Source organism: Coptis chinensis, chromosome 2, assembly GCF_015680905.1.
Source record: "Coptis chinensis isolate HL-2020 chromosome 2, ASM1568090v1, whole genome shotgun sequence".
Lineage (NCBI taxonomy): Eukaryota > Viridiplantae > Streptophyta > Magnoliopsida > Ranunculales > Ranunculaceae > Coptis > Coptis chinensis.
In genome coordinates this window covers 76,727,495-76,746,973 of record NC_141457.1, presented here as the reverse complement: position 1 = coordinate 76,746,973, position 19,479 = coordinate 76,727,495, and the positions used below count along the sequence as shown (strand labels likewise).

At 36.1% G+C, this 19,479-nt stretch overlaps 1 long non-coding RNA gene and 1 pseudogene across 2 annotated transcripts in view; one reads left to right on the top strand and one right to left on the bottom strand.

Moving 5' to 3' along the window:
• The first annotated feature begins 474 nt into the window (after nucleotides 1–474).
• The window catches only part of LOC147517930 (disease resistance RPP13-like protein 4 pseudogene), a 31,757-nt pseudogene continuing 12,752 nt past the window's right edge, over nucleotides 475–19,479 (top strand). The window contains exon 1 of the transcript XR_015211637.1: nucleotides 475–621. The product of XR_015211637.1 is annotated as a disease resistance RPP13-like protein 4 pseudogene (transcript). The remainder of the gene's footprint in view (nucleotides 622–19,479) is intronic.
• On the bottom strand, nucleotides 6,809–11,434 carry LOC147517931 (uncharacterized). The gene is made up of 2 exons (XR_015211638.1): nucleotides 10,893–11,434; nucleotides 6,809–7,043 (listed from the first exon to the last, which is right to left on the bottom strand). It is a non-coding gene; the product is annotated as an uncharacterized LOC147517931 (long non-coding RNA).

Below are 19,479 nucleotides of genomic sequence, written 5' to 3'. Positions count from 1 at the left end.
GTTCTTAAAACCACATTATTTTTACCTAAAAACTAAGGACAAGATCATCGCTACGAAGAACTTCAAATGTATACTCTGGAACCTATACAATGTAACTAAACAATTATCTTGAACGTACTTACAGTTGGCATTGCAAATGTATGCAGTTTACAAACACTCCTAAAAGTCCCATTTGAGGGTTATAACTTATAACAGTTCGCAAGTTTTTCAAAAGACTTCTTGTGACTTTGAAAAAGACAATCACCACTTTGAATCAAATAATTGGCAGGACGTAATGGAAGAAATGCTTTATCGTGGTGGCAGACAAGATTCCCTTTAATGTATCAATCATGAGTCTCTTTAATTCTTCTCCACATACTTGATGGATTCTGCTAATTAACCTTTCGAAATCTGAACTAGTTGTTTATTATATGCAATATTCACCTCCAAAACTCTTCGTTTCCTCATTGTGAGTTTTCATACCTTGAACTCTTTGTCATAATCCCGAACGAAGTGAGTTTTGGGCCAGCGATGCTAAAACTCACTTGTCCGTTGTCCGCAAATTTTCGTCTTTTAGTGTTCCAGAAAAGCTCAGAACACCCGCTCCATCTTTCTTCTTCCTCAAGACCTCGTTGCTTTCAGGTATCCCCTCTCGTCATCTTCTTCTTCTTTTCTACTTCGTTCGGCCCACCAGTTACCGATATACTAGTTTTTAACAGTTAGTATTTTTATGGTACTAAAATATCTGGTTATTTGTTCTTAGGAACCAATTTACTGGCAAGTTCGAGAGTTCTGTTGGCTTTTAGTTTTGAATAGGACCACCCACCCCACCCCCACCCCCACCCCAAAAAAAAAATTATATTGGGGTTGACTATGTGTTTTTTTTCCGTGTGTAGTAGTAGGGAAGACCCTAATTTCCCCTACTCTTAGTCATTAGGAAGCTCCATAATCCAAAGCGCATTCAGAGTACCTATAAACATAGGATCTTTTAAATAATTTTACAGTAAATACATACTATATTACTATGGTACATATGTATTTTTGATCGAATAACAAATTTCATATGCAACTAAATTTAAGTAGGCTCCCAATTTTGCATAGACAAATATTGTAAAAATGGAAAAAACACCTGATGATACATTGATACCCATGAAGTCCAAATCCCAGAATCATTGATACTAGGCTCCTAATTACCACTTTAGCTAGGCACAAAAATCAATAAGTCCGAAACAGAAGAAAGAAAAGTCTGTTTGAAAATAAGGCCCTTTAAAATAAGAGTTTTCATATAGACACCATTGATTTTACCAAGGGCACCACACACTAACCATGAAACAAACGGGTGTTAGAATTAGAAATAATCTCTTAAAATAGTTTATTAATAATCAAAACATAGTTTTCTTTTACGAAGTTTTCTAATATTCAAAATCAAACAAGAAAGATTTATAAAATTTATCACTAATTGAAAATACTCATTGATTTATTTATTTTATTTAAAAAAAATTGATTGAATTATAAAATTTATCAAAGTTTGGAGGAACCCCGACATGAAAACAAATAAGCAGTCTCATAATAATTTACGAATCAAATCCATAATTTTTTTTCCACGTTATTACAATTGAAATCAAAACAAAATTTTTAATGAAATTATTCAATCACTTTTTTGAATATACCTATTTGTTCAATTTTATGAAAGATGATTAAATTTTGAATTTGTCAACATTGAAAAGGCACATTGATTCAATGGAACGTATGATAAAACCAAACTAATCAAAATTAAAAAATTTTTTTATAAAAAAAAAAAAAACATAAATGGTGTTTATTCAATTTTCAAGTAGTGCTGGTCTTAAGATCCGTTTGGTTTTGTTTTGGGTGTGGGTAGCCCTTGGTAAAATAAGTAGTGCCTTTATGAAAACCCTAAAATAACCATAGTTTATTTACTTCCTCACTCTTCTGTCTCTCCTTACACCTTACAATTAAACCAGAAGCCCATCAGAAAAATTAACTCCCAAAACCCCTCAAATCTCTAAAATCTCAAGCCAAATAGGACTAGTAGTCTCAACTTAAGAAAATATGAAGATTAAATTTAAAATTTAAATAATTTTTGCGTTGTTGTATCATGGGTAAGGAGACACTTTTCTTCAAGAATTCAAGGAGCGCGGTTTTATGGAGCTTTTGTTATGAAACCGCGAGAGCGAGGTTTGAGATCGGGAGCGATAGGTGATATACACGGTTTGTGTGACTAGGGATGTAAAAAAGGTCCTCAAGCCCTCGGCTCGGCCCATGGGCCGAAAACCCCCTCAAATTTAAGCCCTTATGCAATTTGAGGGCTGGGCCATGTTTTGAGGGAAGGGTAAGGGCTTAGATGTGAAAGCATGAGGGCGACCCTCAGCCCGACCCTCAAAGGCCCACAGTAAGGCCCTCACAACTTTTCTATGTAATTTTATTTATATTTTGTTAAAAAATACGTAATTGTATAAATAGAAAAATGAAAAATATGTTTTTACATAAGTTAGTGTTTTGTGTAGGTTCCTTCAACGTTACATGAACTATCTAGTTCAAAATAACAAATTGTTCCACTGTCAGGATATGAACCCGGGTCACTTCTTCATGTATAAACAAGAATAAAATATAAATCAAAGTGATGTGATATGATCCTTGGTATATGGTAATGAAGTTTTTAATCAACTTCAACTAATCAAACACAAGTTATTCTATAACCTACAATACCACATCATATTTTTGGTATAATATACAGTTCTTATTGATTCATGGAATACATCAGCATATAAAACCTAAGAACGAAACGTTTGAATTTTATTATCTTATAAATTTTAGCCAAATTATTAATTAAGTATATTAACCAAAATCAAGATTGAGAAAACCTATTATTTAAACGTGATAATTAATTTATCACTTATCAATTTAGCAAGATTATACTATAAATAAAAAGTTTAATAAAGTAATCAAACCCGGCCCTCAATTCTCTAAAGAGAGGGTTGAGGTGAGGGTTAGGGCTTCACAATTTTAGCATTGGCCCTCATAGGCTCGCCCCTCACTACATAAAAGAGCCGGGCCAACTCGACCCTCAAGTCATACGGGCTTAATGGTTTGAGGGCGGGGATGGTTCGGCCTAGCCCGTTTTACACCCGTTTGTGTGGGGGTGGGGTTATTTCCTATAGTTCATTGTCCTCGCACCAGTAAATTTTATTTTATTTTATTTTTATTTATTTTATTTTTTTGAGAATAACCATTCCTTCATTATATTAAACAACAAAAGGACTATTAGGATTGTTTACAGTAGGGGTGCCAATGGGTACCTGATTACCCGGAACTGAAACCGAATGTTCTGGTTCTGGGTCTTAAAAAATTAGACCAATTTAAAATGGGTCATTAAGAACCGAACCGATAAAGAACCGAATAGTAAACAATCCGTGGGTACCCAAACCAAAACCAGAACCGATTATTATGATGTCGATATATAAAATTTAGTATTATATTACATTTAAGATAATCAAACTCATACATTATAATATAAAATATATTTTTTACGTGTAAAAGTCTATTAAATATATATATCATAATAGTTAATGCGTGTTGTTAAATTTATATTTTATAACAATACGTTAAACAAGTGTATCATATATGTTAATGATAATGTTAACGTGTATATTATGAATTAACTAACATATTTTATATTTATTAACTTATGCACGTATATATTTAAATAGGACACAAATGCTTAATATATTGTGGTACACACACTTATTATAAACCAATATGTAGTGTTCATGTTAAAAATTAGTGATGAGATGTAATTGTAAGACGCATATACTCGCATGTTCGATTTAAAATGCGAATTAATACACGTTTACAAATATATGTGTATGCAAGCAAAATATATCAAGATAACAAATATATGTGATTGCACGTGTATACGATCGAGTTAATAAAAGGAAACAAATATATGTGTATGCATATTAAAAAAAATCAAAATTTTGGGGTTAGATATTTGATTATTTTAATTTCTATATCAAAGTTTGAAATTATCACATGAATTGTAAATATTTTAACGTGTATGATTGATATAGATTGATGTAAATATGATTGTTGATACATCACTAATTATACATAAAATATTATCATGTAAGAAAAGAAAAAAATAAAAATAAAAATAAAAACAAGTTTTAGTGTTTAAATGATTGAAATTGTTTAATAATCATAATAAATAAATAAATAAAACCCGAATTAGAACCGAAACTGATAAAAAACCGTGGGTTTTGATGGTTTTGGGTTGGGTTCTATAATTTTCATACTAAAACCGTTGAGAACCAAAATAGATAGAATTGCAAATAATAAAACCCGACCCAAAACCGTTAAAACCCGACCCAAAACCGACCCGTTGGCACCCTAGTTTACACCATCATATACACTAATACACAAATAGTAGGGGCATGGCTCCATGGTTGTCCAAGCAGCAAGATCATGATGTATTGATATAGTGCGAAATATGTTGAAGATTTGAGAGCGTGTTTTACCCGAGATGTTTTACTCTTCCCGAAGATTTGATATCTACTGAAAAGCCCTTAGAACGTAGTCCAGTGGAATATATATGACGACTTGATAAGACCAACTTAATGTCAGGCTGTTGGTCATTTATATAAATCGAGCTGGTCTTTGAACTGCAACATTATAATTTGAGTTCCTAAATTGTGTGCTCAACTTTGTTTGCAGCACAGGTGTTTCTCGGCTAAGGGGTTATAATAGCTATCACAGGTGTTTCTCGGCTACAAAGGTGTGAGTAACTGTTTGTCCATCAGCTTTTCTTAATATGTCACCTTGAATTTTTGTAAATTTTACAACGAAAACCAGCTGCAAAATTATTTATTTTAATAACTTTTCTCTTATTTATTTTAAATTAAATATATCCTGAGTTTCAAAACCCATACCAACAGTTTTTTTTTTTTGGTAAAGACACCAACAGTTGAATCCACGATCTCAATCAACTGAATATCATCATTGGTTTCTTCGATATTCGTTTAGCTTTATCATACGACATACGAGTATTGCTATTCTCTTATTAATTAGTATTCTAATCCTCAACAGAGCTAGTAACTTAAACCGCGTGAATACCATCATCTTACTATATATATATATATATGAAACAGTAATTTTAGTGTAGTTATGGCTGTCAATAGATCGGTTTAAGTCTGGAAAATCTGAATCGGAACCGATAAGAAAATTGGGAACCCAAAATCGAACCGATAAAAAAATTGAGAATCCGAAACCAATAAAATATATTGCAAACCAAAATTGAATAGACCCGAATTGAAAACTATAAAATCAATTAAATTCTAAATTAAATCAATTAATTTCAGCCACACACAATTAATAAATATATACAAAATTAATCATAAATATTACTAAAATGTCATCTTATCGGTTCGGTGGAAAACAAACCCGAAACTAAACCAATATCTTATCGATTCGGTTCGGTTTCAAGTCGGTGGAGGATAAACAAAATTATTAAAACCCAAACCATTTTTTATTGGTTTGGGTCAGTTACGGAGTTATCCAAAAGATTGACAGCCCTAGGTGTAGGTTTGTAGGGGTATTTTAGTAGTTTCAATATTTAAATTAGGTTTTTTTAAATTTTTGTATGGGCAAAATCGTAATTTCATTATTTAAAAAAAGAAAAGAAAAATCATTTTGTCAAAATCCTGGGCTTCCACGTTTTTTTTCCCTGGTGCCCGTGCAGAGGCTAGTGATGTTAAAACCTCTCACCTTCAAGCAGTTTAAACACGTTTAAAATTTGAATGTCATTCTCCCTTTGAAAGTTGAAACAACAATTGCAAAAGTTGACGCAAGTTTATGTGCATCCTCAACGAAAATCACTCTCTATCGCCTCTGTCAGCAGCAAAAAGAAAGCGAGGTTTCATTCACTAGTCACTACAAACCGATATACAGATAACTTCGTCTCACGCTATAACATTAGCATCACCCTGAACCAGACTACCATACGATTAAAAAGCAACGCACTGTGATTTGGAATTACTTTCTTGAAGGTGCTCTAACAGCATCCTCTCCTAAAAAATGATTTAAAAGCATGTCTAGGAAGAACACCCCAAAGAGGCAAAGATCACCCTAATCCACCTTTGGAACTCCAATTCTGATTTAGGACGTCCTAATCTCATCATACAGCATTTAATCAGTTGAAAACTTCGTGAAAATGCAGTTTCCGTTGATCAAGACGTGCTGTGAGGATCAAATATTACAATAGATTATTAATTCATCAAAATATTCTCCCGTAAAGAGGAAATTCTTCCACCCTATTCTTGCTTAAAACCTTGGCACCACAAGGATTTAAAACTCAGGGGAAGAGGATTTCCTATGTTGTTGTAACCCTCCAATCACAAGCAATGAAGAATGTGTTGGAGCAGCTATTACAATGCATGCGCATAGCCCCTTCCAGTTCCAAGGCAGTGTGAACTCCATTGGTGTTCATAAGAACGCCATAGGTCCCTCTTCAAACTAATAACCTGTACCGCTGAAGTGATGATACAAACACACCACTTTTCAGGGAAACTAGATTTAGACTTTTGGGAAGTTCTATGAACTCTGAAGCAACCGTGTGGATTCAAGACTCACAAATTGTAACGCCCAGAATCACTATATCCCAACTGGCCACTCCAAGATATAATTGGTCAGAAAGCCCAAGCCACTAAACCGTCTAAAACAATTCAGTAACTCGGTTCACAACAATGAACCATTGCATTAAACCTAATGAAATGACACAATGAATATGGATTAAACACAGAGAGTACACAGAGAGTATACTAAAGTTATAACATAATACACACCGGTCCAAAATTACATTTCAAGACTATATTACATAACTGCGTTGGAATGTATTACATTGTCATCCCCTCCAAAACGAACACAAACCCCAAAATAAATATATACAAAACTATCACAGCTTTAAAAAATGGTGAATACAACAACTATCACACAACTTTAGTATCTACACCCTTGAAACTTAGGGTGCTTCATATCTAGGTGGTGTTCTCCTGAAAAATTTAGAATGAAAGGCATAAGCTATAAGCTTGTCCAACTAATAAACAAATTTATAAACCTTACCGAGGTAGACAATGAAATATAATAGGAAAAATCTAGTAATCTAATGCACATCATACTACACATGGATAAAATATATAACACATACAAATGCTTAAATTGTTTAATATACATCAACTCATAATGATAATACTAATATTTACAGCCAAAATCTTCTACACTAGAAGATACAAATAATGGTGAGGAGTGGACACTCAATACGTAGACGACACGGAAGTGGCAAACTCCCTACTTGATACCATTAGGTGGTACCATTCAACGTGAATGTAAAAGTCTAAATACTTTATATATTTTTATCTTGGATAAATAATACAAAGGACTCGCTCCATATAAAATAAGAGGAACACATAAACACTTCGATCTTTTCTAACCTATGTGGGACTAACCCAACCCAATAATAGGACTATATCTCAACACTCCCCCTCGAGGCGAAATATACAAACTGTATATTTTAGGCTTGCAATTACAATGCCAACCCCAACGAGATGCATTAATAAGACTCCCCTTTAAGCAAATACGAAGACAATAGATAGATAACGTCTCCATCTCCACGCTCCAGACGCAAGCACACCTATGAACGAGCTCCTGGTAACAACAATAATGGCTCCACTTGGAAGGTCCAAAAACAAAGGCTCCAGGCATGTAGGCCTCGACAGCTCCAACAAAATAGGCTTCGGGCACTTGGGCCTCGGTAGCTCCACCAACAATAGCTTCCAACACTCCCCCTAACTAGAAACCTTTCCCACACCTTCAACTACCTCTCCAAGCTTCAAACAATAACAACAACGAACCACAATCTTTGGCATCCAACAACACACAAATAGCCTCAGACATACTTGCCTCAGGCACACAATGGGCCACTAGTATCACGTACTAGGGCAAACACAACAAGACTGAAAACATCACTTACTACGGCACAAAAAGGTTTCTCAATTTGAAGAACCACAAATGGTGCATAGAGAACATGGTGGATATGATGTTTGATAACAAGAAATGCTGACATGGTAGAAGTTTCAACTAAACATGAAGACAAATCACTTCAAATCAGTAGCATCGGGTTATGCAATAGAAAATCAATCTTATATCCATACTGGGAATGCATCGACAAAGACAAAACCAACTCAAATAACCAAAGAACCAAGCATGAACTCTAAACGAACTTTCTCTCCACCAAGACAACCACCGGATTTCCACACACCAAGGCTGAACAAAATATCCACTGACCTTTATTGCCTAAATTCATTATTTAGGACCAACACAATAATAATCCAACAATAATAAAAAATCAACATCGGGTCAACCTGATTGATAAATCAACTGACCGACAGATCTGTCTTTCCTCTTCTTTTTGTAAATCTTGAACATAAACTCTTTAAAAAAAAATCAGCAAGCTCATAACCAATAATCTTGTAAACCAATTATTTAGACACCAAATAAAAAACACATCACATGGCATCCATCTCATCTATCTGACAGTGTGAGTCCAATAGATCTGATCAACATATGCACACCAAACAACTACCTTTCCTACATCTAAGGTATCTAAGGTATGAACGAAGTAAAGAGGCGAAAAATTCAAGTTGAGCGAGGATTATGGTGAGCTTTGTTACAACAAAAAAAAATGATACAAAAAAAGAAGAAGCTAGATCTACCAAAGAAAAACAGAACACCGAGAGAGGAGGAAACAACGAAAGCAAAGCTAACAAACTAAAAATCGGGCTTGCGAAAAGAAAATAACCTTTTCCTTTGCCTTTGCCTAAGAAAACTTTTCTGGCCACCACTCACAAGAGGAAATTTAGATGGAGAAAACACATCTTTACCGGAATTAGGTCACCAGCTGGTCACCGGTTGCCGAATTTGTCAGCAGTCAGCACTGGTGACTGAAAAACATGATACCTCAAGGTGTAACCCTAGAACTCTAATACCATGTCTAAATACTTGATAAATTTTTAACTTGGAAAAATAATACAAAGGACTCACTTCATATAAAAGGAGAGGAACACGTAAACACTTCTCTTCTGACCTATGTGGTACTAACCCAATACACTAATAGAACTAGGGCTGCAGAAGGATATGGTTCAGATCGGATATGGTTGTTACCGAATCCGAATCCAAAATCTTACACTCACATCCGAATCCGAATATGAATCCGACAAATGTGTCATTGTGGCATTCGAATCCGAATCCGAGGTCCGATTCAAATATCGGATAATATCCGCAATCACAAAATCAGTAGGAAATCTAATAACCATCCAAATAAACCAAAAGATAAAAGACCACAAAATTTTAATCTAACAGCTTCCATTGATTTAGCTCGAAAATTTTGAAACTTTTCCCTAGATCCAACAAATGGAATAAAAAACGAAAAAGTTGCTCCACGTTCTTCAACAAAATATGTCTATATGTGATTTTTGGAGAAAGTGATAGCGATGTTAAGATGTTAGATGAGGACGAGAAAATAGTTTATCTCCTCATATGGTTCTAGCTAGAAGAAGGTGGCGGCTATTATTCAAGTTAGAAGAAAAGTTGTTCTAACCTAATAAGCTAATAGGGAATCAAATGACCATTTACGCCCTCAACATACAACACATTTACTGACATACAACACATTTATTGTATAGATAACTTGCCATTTCGGATCGGATATTATCCGACGGATATCCTTAATAACCGAATCCGTGTCCGATATCTTTTTGGATGGTAAAAGGTATCTGTATCCGAATCCAATATCCGAAATTTTCGGATATTATCCGATTCTTCGAATACGAATTGGAATTGAATATGGTTTTTTAAATATCTGTCTGCACCTCTAAATAGAACCGATATCTCAACAGTGAACAGTCACCTGGTTGCACACTTGCACACACTACTGGCGAACTCACTACCTGACTTAAGTTAGGGGAGGTACAGCCAAAAGGCACACACATGCAAACTCCCTACCAACCACTACTAGTTGTAGGTACCGCCCATGAGACACTCACGCGTGGCAAACTCCTTACCAACCACTACTAGTTCTAGGTACTGCCTATATGAGACACACGCGTGAGCAAACTCCCTGCCACCTTTTACTAGTAGAGGTACCGCCTATACATTGACACATGTGGCAAACTCCCTCCCAAGGTAGTATGAAAATGACACATTCAACCATAGCATCTCAAACAGAAAACAAGATGAACCGATGCCACAACCAATACTTGTATAAGTTTTAAATCCAAGCAACAATACATAATACATGAACTAGATTTTCTTATAACTATTTAGTGATAACAACCCGAAATAATTCATTAACATTAAATGATACGAGCGAGATCAAGGTTCGATGCCTAACAATAAGCTATGCGATCCCGACAGGCGACAACTAGTTTTAAGAGAGTGTTAAGCTTAATAGGTGCTCTACATAATCTCCAAAAATCAACCAAGATATATTCTAAGTTGTACCTAAATCCAAATTCAATTTACTAAGCAAGTAAAACATATCATGTTGTCTTATACACACCAAATCAGGTCACAAGATACATAGCCTGGAACACAGATGCTTAGTGATTTCAGCACCCCAAGTGTAGATATGAACGTTACAAATAATCGCTTAATGAGAAATTCAACACCAAAATTTTATTATATCAACATATACACATCAAACAAGCTAAAATCAGCAATACTGTTGAATACAAGACCAACATACAACCATATGGTCATATAATTTGATATATATACCCACAAAAATATAGTAAGTTGGAAAATCATGTATTTAAGTAAGTAAAATAGATAGGAAAATTACTTGCCTTGATTTCTTGTATTGCTAAGAATCATCCCAAGTGTAAATCCCTTTCAACTTAGCTCTAGAAATTCCCCACTTGATACTCTGACCTCACCTAGTTGGTGTTGCTGACATATGAAGATGAAAATGTCCAGATTTCTCTACTTTTTTGTTCTGTTTTGTTTTTATTATTAAGAAAGAATGGGTATATGAACCGACTCTACTGGATCTAAATGAGTTTTGTCCAACGCATGCCTTAAAATTGCAAAGCCCACACTAAAAAACAGAACAAAAGCACATGAGGAATTGAGGATGGTGACCCAAAAGTCCAAACATCGATACTACAGAGGCATTAGAGGGTGCAAACATGCAAACCATGCTGCGCATTGTTTTTTTTTTTTTTCTAAAGTCTCAGAGTCTTGAAACCGTCTCTCCAGTTCGATAGTTAACATGATTTTTTTGGATTTTAATTGTAATTGGTAACTGTAATTATGTAGAAAAGACTCATCTATTTTTTTTAATAGAGAATAATTATGTTATTTAAGTGACATTAGAATGGTTTTTCTAAATTATTAATAAAAGAGAATTTGTTCTAATATTAGCGAGGGAAATTAGGGATAATTATATAATTTAAGTGATATTAGAGAGGTTTTTCTAAATTATTAATAAATAAGGGGTTTGTTCTAATTTTTGTGAGGGAGGTGTTTCGAAATTGAATAATTATGGAGATTACGAATTGCCTGCTCGATCGTGGAGAGGGGTTCCTAAATACCCGGCTATCATAGTAGAGATTACATTCTACCCACTAGAGGAAAATAAAAATCATCCTCGAAATTTAAAATTATTACGAAACAAAAAGGTTAGGGTATTAAGACGCCTCCCATATTGGTATTGGTATTATTTTCTTTTTCTTTTTTCTTTTTTCTTTTTTCTTTTTTCTATTTAGAGCTGATTTAAGATCCCGCCTAGGTAGGTAGCCGTAGGGGTGGAATTCGAGCTAATCGAGCCGAGTTTCACTAAGCTCGGCTCAGCTCGTTTATTTAAACAAATTTTAATATAGGCTCAAGTTTGGCTCATATATTATATATTATATGAACGAGCCTGAGCCAAGCCCCCTGTCATGATGGTATTTGAGTTTATCGAGCCGAGCTTCACTTTGTTCGTTTATTAAGGGAGCTATAATATGGGCTCAAGCTTGGCTCATTTAGTTAAATGAACGAGCTTGAGCCGAGCTTAAACGAGCCGAGCTTTAAAGAGGCCAAATTCCCAGATATATGATATGAACCGCACTTCGGAGGGCAAAGTGAATGTAAGATGCTTAAAGTTTACTACTACTTACCACGACCCCAATGATCTAGTGGTAGCGTGGTTGGCCGTCAAAATAAGTGGTTAAGAGATCAAGCTGTGGTAGATAAAGAAAAAACCCCAAAAAAAATTAAACACTAAAACTTGTTTACGTGCATACACATATATTTGTTTCCTTGTATTAACTCGATCGTGTACATGTGCAATCACATATATTTGTTACCTTGATATATTTTACGTGCATACACATATATTTGTACATGTGTATTAACTCGCATTTTAAATCGAACATGCGAATACATACGTTTTACAATTACATCTCATCATTAATTTTTAACATGAACACTACATATTGGTTTACAATAAGTGCGTGTACCACAATATATCAAGCATGTGTATCCTATTGAAATATACACGTGCATAAGTTAATAAATATAAAATGTATTAGTTAATTCATAATATACAGTTATACACGTTGATATTATTATTAACATCTATGATACACTTGTTTAACGTATTGTTATAAAATATACATTTAACAACACACATCCACTATTATGCTATATATATTTAATAGACTTTTACACATAAAAAACATATTTTATATTATAATGTATGCGTTTGATTATCTTAAATGTAATATAATACTAAATTTTATATATCGAAATCATAATAATCGGTTCTGGTTTCGGTTCGGGTACCCATGGGTTTTTTACTATTCGGTTTGACAGTTTCGATTCTTTATCGGTTCGGTTCTTAATGACCCGTTTTAAATGGGTCTAACTTTTTAAAACCCAGAACCAGAACATTCGGTTTTGATTTCGGTTCCGGTTCCAGGTAATCGGGTACCCATTGCCACCCCTACTTTCAAGCCTCCTCATCTCTCACGTGCTACTTTAACTAACATTGACATGTGAAAGACGTGCACTCTAGCAAATTTTTCTGGTAACTTTAAGTTACATGCAACTAAGGAAAGCTTCGGTCCTTAGCGCTTAAGATCGAAGTGCGTCCAAAGCACCTTGAGACCACACATTTGTTGTCCATATCAGCAACTTCACACAAAAAATCTTCAACAAATTAAAACAAAAAAAAAAACGAAATGTGTGGTCTGGAGGTGCTTTGGACACACTTCGGTCCTAAGCGATGAGGACCGAAGTATTTTCGTATGCAATGCAATGAGAAAAGCTTCGGTCCTTAGCGCTTAGGACCGAAGTGCGTCCAAAGCACCTCGAGACCACACATTTGTTGTCAACATCAACAACTTCACACAAAAAATCTTCAACAAATTTAAAAAAATAAAAAATAAAAAAAATGAAATGTGTAGTCTGGAGGTGCTTAGGATACACTTCAGTCCTAAGCACTAATGACCGAAGTCTTTTCGTATGCAACAAGAAAATCTTCGGTCCTCAGCGCTTAGGACCGAAGTGCGTCCAAAGCACCTCGAGACCATACATTTGTTGTCCACATCAGCAACTTCACACAAAAAATCTTCAACAAATTAAAAAAAAAAAAAAAAACGAAATGTGTGGTCTGGAGGTGCTTTGAACACACTTCGGTCCTAAGTGCTCAGGATCGAAGTCTTTTCGTATGCAACGAGAAAAGCTTCGGTCCTCAGCGCTTAGGACCGAAGTGCGTCCAAAGCACCTCGAGACCACACATTTGTTGTCCACATCAGCAACTTCACATAAAAAATCTTCAACAAATTAACAAAAAAATATGAAATGTGTGGTCTGGAGGGTCTAACGTATCAAGAAATTGGTCCTAAGGCCCATTTTCGAGTGAAAATCAAACCAGTGATTGTTTTTCAATCACTCTCAAGGATAAATTTCAGGTGAAAATAACCCAGAAAACCAATTTTCGAGTGAAAATAACCCTTAAGGACAAATGACCCGGATTTGAAATAAATATTTTTCGATTTGACCATTTATGTCATTTTGCTATGAACAATGAGTGTTCATATCTTATGCTGAAGTCATTGTTCATACCAAAATAGGTGAATGTACCTCATGCAATATATTGATGTATGAACAATGATTGTTCATATGTCATGTTGAGGTATAAACAATGATTGTTCATACTCCAATAGGTGTTCTTACTGATCATACATTATGTTGAGGTATGGACATTGATTGTTCATACCCCAAATAGGTATAAACAATGATTGTTCATAGCTCATGTTGATATATGAACAGTGATTGTTCATACCCCAAATAGGTATGAATAATGATTGTTCATATTCCAATAAGTGTTCTTATTGATCATACGTTATGTTGAGGTATGAACATTGATTATTTATACCCCAAATAGGTATGAACAGTAATTGTTTATATGAACATTGATTGTTCATACCCCAAATAGGTATGAACAATGATTGTTCATAGCTTCTATTGAACTCTCCGTCTATCCATGTGATGAACTCACCCTTGTGCGGTGAATCTAAGCTTGTAACTCATCAACCTGCCGTTGCAAATTGTCATAATCCACATGAGCCTGGGAAAGAAGTCTCTCTCTCTCAACACTGCAGGCGAATACCGAGGAGCACAAGCCATCATTTACACGAAGGCATGTGTCATATCTCATGCGTAGCTCATCCTGAAATAATTATTCATTAATAATTTATGACATTTTCATAATAAACAAAAATAATAAACCAAAACCAATAAATATAATTACCAGAGGTAGATGTCCAAGGTCAGGCTCTAACTGTACGGCGCGAGTGTCATCAATAGAAGAAATGGGATGGTAAATCGTCTGGCCACTTGGATCATTCAAACTGAAAACCCAAGGCCACTCTGACTGAGGGGGATCTGGCGCTGGAACAAATGTGTGTATAGGTCCATCTTTCAAACGCGTCTACCGCGGACGGGCCGGGCCAATCTGAAATTCACGTCTAACACCCATTTTGTTAACCGTATGAATGTTGCCTGTACGACCCACAGCTGGGAGCATATGACTAATAGATACCCTAAACCAATAACGGTAATACTGCTCATAAGTCTGCAATGTAACTAGGTCAAAAGCTACTAGCCAACTCCAATCCACGTTTCTCTCGATGACTTGCTGTAAGGTCATGTCCTTAGCCTATGATACATGGATAGGCGGATCAGGGGGGATAGCAAAGCATGGTGTAAGCTGTCTGTAACATCTATCCCCTAAATACCACTCCATATCACTCCCACAAGTGAATACCATCCTTCTATGAGAAATGAACAATGCGTATCTATAGTCATTCGCGTTGAGGTGCATAGATGTCCGCCAAGGCCTCCAAACAATAGAAGCATGTGTGCTAAGCTCGATCTGGGTTCGGACAGAAGTTATGTTATGACTGATCTCACTGGTCAGACGAGCTCAACAAGGTTCGTGCCAAGCCCTGAGCCTAGGCCTCTCATCGGTGTACTCTGTGAGGATAGGATTTGCAGCATGGAAATACTCATAAAACCATACCTCTAAGAGAATGACAAACCCTCCCATCTGGGGACTACTAACAACACCAGTCTACCGAGAAGCCCTATCTAAACAACGCAACAAATTACAGTATATGACTCCACCAAAATCAATATCGCCCAACTCATGCAAGTGCTCAAAGTTGGCTAGATACCCCAAGTTAATCGTGGAATAGCCAGAAGGAAGAAACAAGACGCCTATCAAATACATACATAAAGCTCTTACATACTCATCAACATGTGCTTGACCATCATCACAATCAAGTGACAAATAATTTATTTAAAACTGTAACCCATCATCATTAGTCAACGGTATAATGCATGCAGCCTTGATACCAGAAATCCTAACACCAGCACTGTCATATGACTCCTCGGTCAGACAAGGGAAGAAAGTCATCATTTGGGCACAACTCTGGAATTCAGTGCTACATCTCAATGGCTGACCTAATCCTATTATCAAACCAGATATCATATGAAAATCTAGTGGAGTGAAACCCAACTCTCCCTGACGGAAGTGAAAAGTATGTGTACTATTCCACCATCTCTCAACTAAACCATTAATAACTCCCTGAATGTCAGTCTTATTGTAAGGTATGTCAACTAGAAGACCAAAGGGAGTCGCTAGAATTGCATCTCTAACATGGTCAAGTGTACCGACTTTTTTAATATCATCCCACCACGTCTTAAGCGCACGTGGAGTGCACTGAACCCGATACATAACACATCTATGATGTACGCAAAATGAAACTAAAATTAAAAAAAAAATAAAAATAAAAATGTACATATTTAACTACTAAAATTAACTACTACTACTACTATAATATATGAAATTAAACTACATACCTGTTGTTCAAGAACAACTCTTCAGACATGCCTATCATGAAACCTCATAGACACCGGTCTAAGATGGTTGAAATCAATAGCCTTAGTAGGAAATTCAAAATCGACTTGCTGATACTGAAGTAACAATGGATCGACAACCTCAACTCCCTGATTTTCAGCTCCAAAAGTGTTTGGTTCATCATCTAGATCACCAATGGGATTGTTCCAAACGTATGCACTATTACTATTATTTTCTTCTTCCTCATTGTCACCACTCCATCTTGTTTGGTTATTATAGACGTATTCGTCGACGGAATTCATTTTTTTGCTAGAACTAGAGAAACTAAGTTGAAAAAAAAGTTGTGAAATGACAAAAGTCCGACTATCGCGCAACATTTTATCAAGCATAGCACGCGACATTAGTACTGGCGCGCGCCAATACTAATGTCGCGCATGGTGGCCCCTACAATCAAATTTGCGGGTCGAAATTTGCGACCACCTAGAGTTGGTCAAAATTTGCGACCAGCTTCTTCAAAAAATTTCTTCAAATTTGAAGAGTATGCTACCACCACTTAGAGATGCTCTTAGTACTCCTGGGATGTATAGTATACCTTTCCTTGTGGGCTTCGTCTAAGATTTCTCTTGTCAAGTCAGGAACATCGGGAATGATATATAAGTCGACCTCTAAGGCTGAGACCTCCATCCGCACCAATGGACTAATCCGATTGCTTGTCAACACATAGGTCAGAAATCCTTGTTTGTACCCAAGGATTTCTACCATGTGCCTTGATTATCCTGGTCTCTGCACCAAAGAATTAATCCGACTGCTTGTCAATAGATAGGTAATAAATCCTTGTTTGTACCCAAAGATTTCTACAATGTGCTTTGATTATCCAGGTCACAATAGTGGGCTGGACTATCATTGCTCCTAAATAAGTGGTGTGTTCTTCTGCAGAGGGATGTATATCAAAGTCGCACTGTGTCAATTAAGCTCAACCAGTAGGTCATTAAAAAGGCAACTCGAGCACAAGGTCTCCTATTCAATGCATCATCCACCACATTGGCTTTCCCTGGGTGATATTGAAAAGACAAACTATAGTCTTTAATCAACTCTTGATAAATGAGAGAGAGAGAGAGATTGATTTGAGAGAATATTTATTTGATTTATTTCTACTGTTTACACAATTGTTTATAATTGAGATTATAAGCTCCTAATACGTACACATTGTTTCTATCTACGTTAATAGAAATCCTAAAACAAATAGGAAACAAACGATACAAGCAGCGATATTGGAATGGAAGGCGTGTGCGCGCTCCAATTGTTCTATGTCAGAGCGCGTGCGCGCTCTGTCTTCTAATACTCCCCGGCCTCAAGTTGGAGAGTGAATGTCAAGAACTCCCAACTTGTGAATTAATCTTAGAAAGGTGTCCTTGCCGAGAGGTTTAGTGAAGGTGTCAGCCACCTGATCTGAGGATGGAACGAACGTAGGAGATAATAACTTGGCCTGTATCTTGTCGCGTAAGAAATGATAGTCCAATTCGATGCACTTCGTTCGTTCATGGAAAATTGGATCCTGAGAGATGTGGAGTGCTGTCTGATTATTGCAGAACATGGTCATCGGAAAGGGGTGAGAGATGCCTAAGTCATGTAGAAGATACTTCAACCATTGAAGTTCACATGCAAGGGTAGCCATGGATCGATATTCGGCTTCATCAGAAAAACGTGATACAATGCTTTGTTTCTTTGTTCTCCAGGAGATAGGACTAGAACCAAGAAAAGTGCAATAACCACTAGTAGAACGACGAGTGACAGGACAGCCAGCCCAATCAGAGTCACAAAAGTTGGAGATGTGTAAAGAACTAGTAGCGGATAAGATAATCCCTTTGTTGATCGAACCTTTAAGGTAGCGGAGTATACGATGAGCAGCATCGAGATGTGGAGTCTGTGGGGACTACATGAAACGACTGAGATAATTAATAGAATAAGTGATATCTGGTCGTGTAACTGTGAGATATAGGAGACGCCCAATCAAGCGACGATAGACAGTAGGAACCTGAAGTAACATGCCATCATTGGTATTAATGTTGATGTTTTGTTCCATAGGGAACTCAGAAATACGACCACCAGTGGTACCACAATCAGACAGAATGTCCAAAAGACATTTGCGCTGTGTAAGAAATAATCCTTCTTTGGATTGAGCTACCTCAATACCCAAGAAATATTTAAGACGTCCCAAGTCCTTGATATAGAACTTTGCTTCTAAAAATTGCTTCAAGTTCTGAATGAGAGATGGATTGTTGCCTGTGATTAGAATGTCGTCCACATAAACAAGAACAAATGTAGAATTAGAACCACGAATATGAGTGAATAGAGAATAATCAGGCTTAGACTGAGTGAAGCCGGCATTGACAAGAGTGGTAGATAGTTTGGCAAATCATTGCCGAGAAGCCTGCTTGAGTCCATATAAGGACTTATTGAGGCGACAGATCCTGTGCTCCCCCTGTTTGGAGAAGCAGGAGGTAAGGTCATGTAGATAGTTTCATCCAAATTGCCTTGGAGAAAGACATTGTAGACATCCAGCTGATGAAGGGACCAATGTCTGATAGCATCAATGGAGAGAAGTAATCAAAAAGTGACTAATTTAGCAACAGGTGCAAAAGTGTCATGATAGTCTTGTTCTTCAATCTGATTGTAACCCTTGGCAACAAGACGAGCTTCGTAACGCTCAATAGAGCTATTTGCATGATATTTAATCTTGAAAACCCATTTACAATCAATAGGCTTAAGATGAGGGGATAATTGATAGGGTTATATACTAAAAGCATTACTTTTGTATTAACTCTAATTCTTTATATTTTGAATGAGAATCATATGGGCAAATGTTATGTAAAAGTTATATGCATGTGTCTAATACTTTATGTTGTAGATGATATGGTGTGTGGTAATACACAGAAGATCATATCATCAGTACCTTATAAAGTATAAGTAAACGTTCACAACCTAAATGTATTTGGACAAACCATTAGTAAGGTTGCAGTATA